This window comes from Carlito syrichta, unplaced genomic scaffold, assembly GCF_000164805.1.
Source record: "Carlito syrichta isolate Samal-C Ts95f unplaced genomic scaffold, Tarsius_syrichta-2.0.1 Scaffold314685, whole genome shotgun sequence".
Taxonomy (NCBI): Eukaryota; Metazoa; Chordata; class Mammalia; order Primates; family Tarsiidae; genus Carlito; species Carlito syrichta.
In genome coordinates this window covers 260,681-269,990 of record NW_007258781.1, presented here as the reverse complement: position 1 = coordinate 269,990, position 9,310 = coordinate 260,681, and positions in this window count along the sequence as shown.

Below are 9,310 nucleotides of genomic sequence, written 5' to 3'. Positions count from 1 at the left end.
TAGCCAACATATTGCTAAATGGACAGAAATTGGAAACATACCCCTTGAAGACTAAAACAAGACAAGTTTGCCCACTCTCACCCCTCCTGTTCAACATTGTGTTTGAAGTCCTATCTAGAACAATCAGACAAGAGAAGGAAATCAAGTGTATCCAAATAGGAAAAGAGGAAGTTAAGTTATCTCTCTTCGCTGATGATATGATACTATACCTTGAAAACCCAAGAGAATCCACCAAAAAACTTCTTTCACTGATAAAGAACTTTGGCAAAGTCTCAGGTTACAAAGCCAATGTGCAGTCACATTCTCATACACCAACAACAAATAGGCAGAGAACCAAATAAAAAGAACAATCCCATTCACTATAGCCAAACAAAAAAATGAAATACCTCAGCATCTTCCTAATCAGAGAAGTGAAAGACCTTTACAGTGAAAACTACAAAACAGTGCTCAAAGAAATCAAAGATGACATGAACAAATGGGAGACTGTTCCATGCTCAAGGGTTGAAAGAATCAGCATTATTAAGATGTCTATCCTACCAAAGGCAATCTATAGATTCAACACAATACCCATTAAATTACCAACATCATTCTCTTCAAACCTGGAAATAACAATATAGAAATTCATATGGAAACATAAATGACCACAAATAGTCAAAACAATACTTATCAGACGGAACAAAGCAGGAGATATTATACTTCCTGACTTTAAACTTCACTATAAAGATACAATAAGCAAAGCAACCTAGTACTGGCACAAGAATAGGCATATGGAATAATGGAACAGGATAGAGATTCCAGAAGAAAGCTCAATTTGTCAACCAATTTAAACTTTTAAAATCCTTTTTCTCCATGAGTAGATATTTTCTTTTTATCTCTCTTTCCAAAAGTTTCATAGAAAACCAAATAGGTATGAATTCCAAGCTAATAACTATGCTTGCCAATAAACAGCATTTGCAAAATATGTCAGAGTATGTAAATGTTTTAATTTTCCTCTGAAAGTCCTTTGACTGTCCAACATTCTTCAGGAAACTTTTTTTCCACAAAGAAATAAATCTTTCCTGAGGAAGTTTCTTTGTATAGATTATAACTTGTAGAAGCAAAAGTGTGTGTTATAAAAGAAATAAAATGAGCATGGGAAGTGTTTTCTAGAATTTTTTCTAAGAGATTTAAAATTACAAAGAACATAAAGTTCGCTCAGAATCAGATTCTCAGGACTCTATGTGAGTTACATTTTTTTCCCCTGAAACTCACAAATTCAAATTTTCCCCTCAGATTTTTGAGAAATTCAGATATTATGCTATAGCAGTGAAATAAGCTGATGGAGTGGGAAAATTGGGAAGATTTGTTAAGGGAAAAATTCCTGGGTGTGACCTTGACTGAGTGTAGAGTCATTTAAGAGGAATCAATTCGTTGAAAAACATTCTATTTGACGTTTCTCTGCCAACTTTGGATATGATAAAACCCAAGTTGTTTTTTAGCTTGCAGATTTTAACAGCCTCATTTATGTGTCATCCAATATTAAAAGGTCAGAATAAATTACCTCCAGGACCTACTCCCAACCTGGAGGTGATAGACCCAGTGTCAATGTGAGCCATCATTGCTATAAACATTCCAAGGTATCTATCACTATAATCTTTCAAAAATATTCAATTTTCCATTAACACAATGTGTGGTGTTTTTTAAAAATAATATAAGGCACAATTTTATTTTTAATTTCAAATGTAATCTTGGGAAGGTTTATATTTTTAGGACATTCTTTTATTTGTTTCTTAGTAAATCTTAGCTATTTCTTTCAACATTAATATATATGTAGTGGAGAGCTTAGAGATTCATTAACCTTGCTCTCATTCCTTGAAACTCACATTTTATGTAAAAGTTGGCATTTGCATCCGGGATCAGTGGCTCTGCCTGTAATCCTAGAACTTTGGGAGGTTGAAGTGAGTGGATTGCCTGAGCTTGCAGATTTGAGACCCGCCTGGGCAACCTGGCGAGACCTCATCTCTACAATAAATCAAAAATTAGCTGGGTGTGGTACTATGCGCCTGTAGCTCGGCTACTTGGAAGACTGAGGCGGAAGGATCACTGGAGTCCAGCAGGTGGAGGATGTGGTGGCCCGGAGTGTGCCACTGCACTCCAGTCTGGGCGACAGAGTGAGACTTCAACTCAGAAAAAAAAAAAAAGCACCACAAAAATTGGCATTTGCCACGATGGACATAGAGTACAGGAGGAAAATAAGAGAAAACATGGTGGGCGGGGCAGGGCAGGACAAGGCAAGGCAAGGCAAATTGCTTCCTTCGACAATGAATGTCCTTGAAGTTGTTGGAGTTGTATCAAATTGAGTAGGGGATTCCTTGAAATTCTACTTGGGGTTTTACCTTACCTTGGAATTTGGGAACTGCGAATGTGGATATTAGGCTACACAGTGATAATTTTCTTAGTGAGTTAATTGATGTTCTTCAATTACATGCTCAATCGTCATGTAAAATAATTTAAATTTAATAGAAAAAATTAAAGATACAGAACTTTCTCACTGAAGTCAAATGTTAAGAAATACCTAGGCTTTCATATACTTTTACAGATGTTTTCTTACTTAACATTTTATCCTATAATTTATACTATATCAGCTCATGTGAATCTTTCTAAGTATTTTTACAGCTGCATGATTTTTTATTGTGTGACACCCATCATAGTTTTGGTACCCAGTTGTTATGGATAAATATTAACATTTTAAAAATATTTGCTATTACACATTATTCCATTGTAAATAGCCTTGAACATGTTATTTAATAATACAGATAATAGATAATATCTTATCAATGTTTAAGATTAATTATTACGAGTAGGAAGACATAATTTTGTGTTGTCAAAATCCCTTCCTTATGTGTGGTCCAATTTTTCACTTTCACATGAATTAATGAAACTATTGCTTTTTTACAGTCTTGTCAATAGCTTATCATTTAGCAGTAAAATGTTTGCTAATTTCAAAGGAAGAAATAGAACCTAACTTTAACTTTAATGTGTGTATTTTATTTTTATTGTAAGTAACGTTGAATGTCTTTTTTTTTTCTTTTTGAGTCCGAGAAGGCTAGAGTACAGTGGCACACTCACAGCTACTGCAGCCTTGATTTGCTGGGCTCAGGTGATCCTGCCGCCTCAACTTTCCAAGAAGCTGGAACCACAGGCGCGAGCCATCATGCCCTGCTAATTTTTTGATTTATTATGGAGATGAAGTCTGATCATATTGCCCAGGCTGGTCTTGAGCTCATGGGCTCAGGCAATCCTCTCCCCTCAGTCTTCAAAGTGCTGGGATTACAGGCATGAGACACTATGCCCGGACTTGTAACTATCTTTTTAAATGCTCAAGAAAAAAAAAATTACTTAATATGAAAATTATCAGTATTTGGGAAAACTATTTGCAATTTACCCAATTCAACTCTCTGTCTCTCTCTCTCTCTCATACACACTGTGCTTGATAATGAGAATGACGATTATTATTTTTTATGTTCTTTTAGTTTTTTCCCTATAGCTTTTGGTATATTCAGTTCTCCGCTTTTCTACATGTCAAAAGCAAAACTTAGTAATTTATATTTTTTTCTAGAAAAATCACCCACTTCAAGCACTGTTATATTTTAAAATTTAAAGTATTAATTCTAAATTTTAAATTTCTTATTTTGTAGATGTATTTTTTAAGCACACACACATTTTTCTAATTACTGTTAAGGTTGAATTTACTCCTAACATTTTAATAAATTTTATATTTATCATATTCTTTATTAGTTTTGGTATTTTTTGCCTTTGAATTGATTAAATTTTCTTAAATCAAGTTTTAACTTGACATGTATTTACTTTCCATTGTGTTATTCTTGAGCATATTTGAATGTGTCTATATTAGTATCTAGAAGTAGATATTTATATTTAGCATTAGAACCATTCTCCCAAGTATGGAAGGAACCAGAGCATGCTTATATTTTCCTTGTTCTTTAACACTTCTTACATTTTCTGGAGTTTGGAATTTTATATAAAGATTTTTGCTTTTATATAGCCAGTTTTTATTTCATTCTAATGCCATGTTTAACCTCATTTTTTGCTCACTATTATTTTTTATATTCCTACCTTTTCATGCTCTTAGGAATATTTCTGAAAATATCACTGTGGGTCTTTTCACCTTTTCTTTAGAATGGCATTTTGGCTGAACATTGGAGCCTAGAGTATTCTCTGTTAAATTGGTGTTTGTCAACTTCTTGTTCTTGTATCATCAATATCTAGTACTTTTTTTCCTGACACATAGAAAGTCCCTAGCAAATATTTATTGAAAGGATTATTGGATGTTGTTTGGAGGACCAGATTTTGGACTATCAGGAGACATCAAATAAATGCCACACACAGTATCTTCTTGAGTGGCCCTTTGACCTTTGGAAGGTGACATTAATCAGCAGCACTCTTTGAAATTAATCTTTTAAAAGATAATCTACATCCATATATCTATTGTTACATCTACAAGTTAGAGAAGAGAAAGTAGAAAGTGTTTGCCTAAAGGGAAAAGTTCAGAGAGATAGGGAAAGAAGTACTTCAATGTAATGAGTAGGAATAAATGAAAGACTTACTAAAGGTAAAATGTTTTGACTTGTTTGATCGTCCTGTTACCATCTTGAATTGATTAAAGTTGACTGAGGAATAGGTTATATATATAATGAAGCAAGAGAAAGAGTACACAGAGTAAAGAAGAAAAGGCACTGATGATTTTATATAAGTAGGATTAGTGTTTATTTACATTCTTTCACTTTCTCATAGAGTTCTTATCTTTGTAAACTTACCATATTCTTTCATATGTAAACCACATAGTAAAAGGGTGGGAATGAATTTAGTAAGAATATTATGTTAGGGTGAATTTTCGATTGTCATTCTGCAAAGCAAAAGGGAGCATTAAATTTAAATAATTTTTTTTTTATTTAGAAGAAGAGAGAAAATAGAAAGTTGGAGGGAAGGTACAGCATAAAGAAACCATAATTGTTCAATAGAGTCGATCATTATGATAAATACGTAGTAAAATATCTAAGGAAAGAGAAAAATCTTGCTGTAGTAAAAATGTTATCACTTGAAAAAGGAAAACTAGGCAAAAATGGCAAAACAACTACTCCCAAAACAAAACAAAAAATTCAAAGAATAAAGATAATACCATAGTAGGTACTTAAGAACTTAGAAGTGAAATGTACAACTCCATAAATGTCAGTAGAGGCAAAACTTTCAGTGACACACAGACTTAGAGAATATTTTGTAAACCTTTCACAAAACAGCATTTCCCTTAGTATTTTATGTCAGATGTGATATAAGTTAAAGCAAAATTATGAAGGAATTTGGAATCACTCTGTACCTACACATATATAACTGGTAACAAAAACATTATTTTGAAAGCCTCGTATGCTTAATAATATAGTCACTGTTATTAAAACAAATTAATACCAGGAATTAAAGAAAACTTGGCAAAGTTAGACCTTAAGTACAGTAATACCCAAGGGCATGAATGATATCATTTTCATTCCCACCACTCTTCAATCCTGTCTTTTTTGAAATAATATTTCTGACTTTCTATTGCTTTCAGTGTTTTATTATTTTTTGCCCTTGCTGACTTTTTCTTCTGAAGGTTCTTAAATTTCACCTTTCTTCTGCTAGATAGGGTACAAGTTATCCAACCACTTTCCATTTACTAACATTTTGTTGATTCTCATCTGCTGTTGTCTCCTCTTAATCTCTTTGTCAATGTGGGTGTATACTCTCTTACATTTCGGTGATTTGGAAAAGGAGAAGATAATACATGTATTCACCACCCAACATGTAACTCCTCCTCAATTGTTCTTCAAGTCAAACTGAATCCTTTCTTTCCCAATGACTTTAACTTCTAACCTTATATAGCACTATTGTTTGTCACATTTGTTTTGCAAACAGTTATCTCAAATTATTGTTCTTTAAAAGCAGGAAACTGGTCCATAAATTTTTGGTGTATTCCAGATTGCCTTTTAAAATATTTTCTCTGTATTAAGAGTAAGCAAACAGTTTTCTGTGGAGCACTAGATAATAAATATGTTAAAGTTTCTGGGTATTACATTTTATATCACAACAACTCAATCCCATGGTTATAATGTAAAAGTAGTTATTGGTGATATATAAAGAAATGTTCTATTTACACATGTTGAGATTTGAATTTCATTAAATTTTCACATGCCACAAAATATTATTTCTCTTAAATTTTTAAAACAATTTTTAAATTGTGGGCTGTACATTAAAAAAAAAAAAGCAGCAGACCAGATTTAACCATAGTTTGCTGACCCCTGTTTTATACTTTTAGTAATTTTGAAATTCAGTTTTAACATTGACTAAAATAGTGTCTTTGGTTGGACCTCTGGGAATCACATTTTCCAAGGTAAGCACTTTACACGTCCTTCAAGATAGCTAGAAGAGAAGATTTTTATCTCATCACCATGGAGAAATGATCAGTGTTCAAAGTGCTGATACTGTGGTTTGGTTTGTCTGATCCCTCCAAATCTCACATTGAAATTTGATATCCAGTGTCGGAGGTGAGGCATAAAAGAGAAGTATTTGATTCATGGGTGCAGAACCTTCAATAGTGAGTGAATTCTCACTCTATTAGACAAAAATTGTTGTTAAAAAGAGCCCAATCCTTTTTCTCCTGCTATGTGATCTTTGCAGGCAGCTACCTCGGCTTCCCCTTCTGCTATGAGTGTGAGAAGACCATGCCCTCGCCAGATGCAGATGCCCACATTGAACTCTTCCTGACTTCAGAATTGTGAGCCAAATAAATCTTGTTTCTTTATAAATGACCCAGTTTCATGTATTCCTTTATAGTAACACAAATTGATTGAGGCAGATTGATACAGTAATTGCACTGATTTGATCATTTTACTATGTACATATGCACTGAAACTTCACTTGATCCCACAAATATGTATAATTATAATGTAGCAATTATAAACAAAAACAACTGTAAAAAATTCTGTACTCTGGTTTCCAAATCCAGAAAACATTATTACTTAAAGATAGAGTTATTTGGAGGATTAAATAAATTAATTCGTCAGCTACTTAAATAAGACATATTACATGATAAGCATTCAGTAATTGCTAGTAGTGATAATTGCTGTTGTTATCGTGACTCAATAATTTGGGATGGAAGTTAGAGAATTTCTAAATCAAAATTATTTATGACATCAACAATTTCAAAATACTGGAGTTTCCAGGTCTAAAAGAGAATGAACACTGAAAAGTAGTATGTTTTGTGGTTTTGGCTATTAGTATTAGATTTAAGATTAGATCAATTATTTCTTTAACTACTAGGAACACACTGGCCCATTATTTTAACTCTCATGTCTTTGTCTCCTTACTGATAAAATCAGTCTTATAGAACCTATTGTATTGAAAAGCTATAAGGACTATAATTGCCTTAGTATTGATATATATTGTGCTTGTTATTGATTTATCATAATAATAAAGTTCAATCGTTATTTTTATTACCACCATGAAATCCTGTTAAACAATGCACAATATCACAGCAAAGCTGTTTTAAAATACTATCTATACATCAAAAATCACTCAGAGTTTTTTTTTTTTTTTTTTTTTACTTTTTTTAGAAATGAAGTCTTGAGGTATTGCCCAGAATTGACTTAAATTTCTCGACTCAAGTGATCCTTCGGTCTCAGCTTTCTGAGTAGTTGAAACTACAGGCAAGTGCCACCACACCCCTCTGAATTAAAGTTTTTTTTAAAAAAGGCAATAAAATTATTTTTAGTACATGTAACGTAAGTAGTGATCTGAGAATAGCTCTTTTTATATATCCTCTACATGAAAAAACATTGACAAGCAATTACACAATATGATAATATTAAATTTTAACTATTTAATTTAATTTTTAAATATTTTATTACAGGCAGAAAATGGCCAGATATTTAAAAAGGTTAAATAAGAAGCACTTTTAAAATGTACATAATGATTAATTTTATATTTCAGACGTTCTCTGCAATAACTTCACCCATTCAATAAAAGCTTTTCATCCTGATAAAAATAAGTTGTTTTTTACAGTATCTTAAAATAATAACTGAACTTTAATTATTAAGCATTCTTTTTGTACTGGATGATTATCAAAATTTTTTTTGTATTTTAAAATGTTCTTCAAATTTTACCTTTCTTAGAGAAAAAAAATTACTGCAGTTGTCTAGAGAGGTTATAAAAAGTATCCTGCAGAATTCAACTATTCCACAAAATTGCCTTAATCATATTCTTGCTTATTTAGTTTAACACTGACAGGCTATATTTAAATATTTGTAAAGATGATCAAGTTTCAAATTATTTCACAAAAGTTTATAATTACATTACTGTTAAGCAAAAATATATATACATTTTCTGTATTAGTTAATTAATACTTTTTCATACAAGGAATACTTTAAAAGCATAGTTCAATCACCATCCAAATCTCAACATGATATACCAATATTTAATTTAAAATGATTTATGAGTGAAAATTTAATATATCACTTATTTTCTCTATTAAAGGTTATTTTCTCTGTTACAAAATTGCAACCACATGTTATCTAAATGCCAGCTTTACTATTAGAGAAATATATCTTTAGGTATATTTTTAAAATATGCTGTCTTGTAGAACTTCAACATTTTCTATAAAATATTTTTTAAAATGTTAGCTAACAATAATACTTAGCAAATGTGTATTAACATGTGTTTACAAGACAAAAAAATACATATAAAAGGGGTGTGTGTGTGTGTGTGTGTGTGTGTGTGTGTGTGTGCAGAAAAAGAGAAAGAGAGAGAGAATTTGAAGTGTGGGGAGGTCAAAATAGTGGCAATAAATGAAAAAGCAGAGTCTGCAGACACTAAGATTGCAAGTTTGCACTTTGACCTAGAGCAGTTCTAAAACACACTTATGTATGGGGCTCAGAATGGGCAAATGGGCAAGAGAGTATCAGCTTAAATTTCAGGGTCTAAATTTATCTAAATAGAAATATTTGGCATTTTCCACAAACCAGGTATATATATAATATGTATATATATAATGTACATATATATATACACATATACATACACACAATGGTTTAACAATTATAGTTAGAACCTATGCTGAAAAATGAGCTAAGTCAAAGTTAAATAAATGTTCACATATGAATAAATTTTATGTCCAACTATATTACATATTTATGTTATATATATACATATATTTATAAACTCTGACTAGGCACACTTATCAGTATAGGTTCTAAATTAACGGTTTAATTATATTAAAACCAAGCAC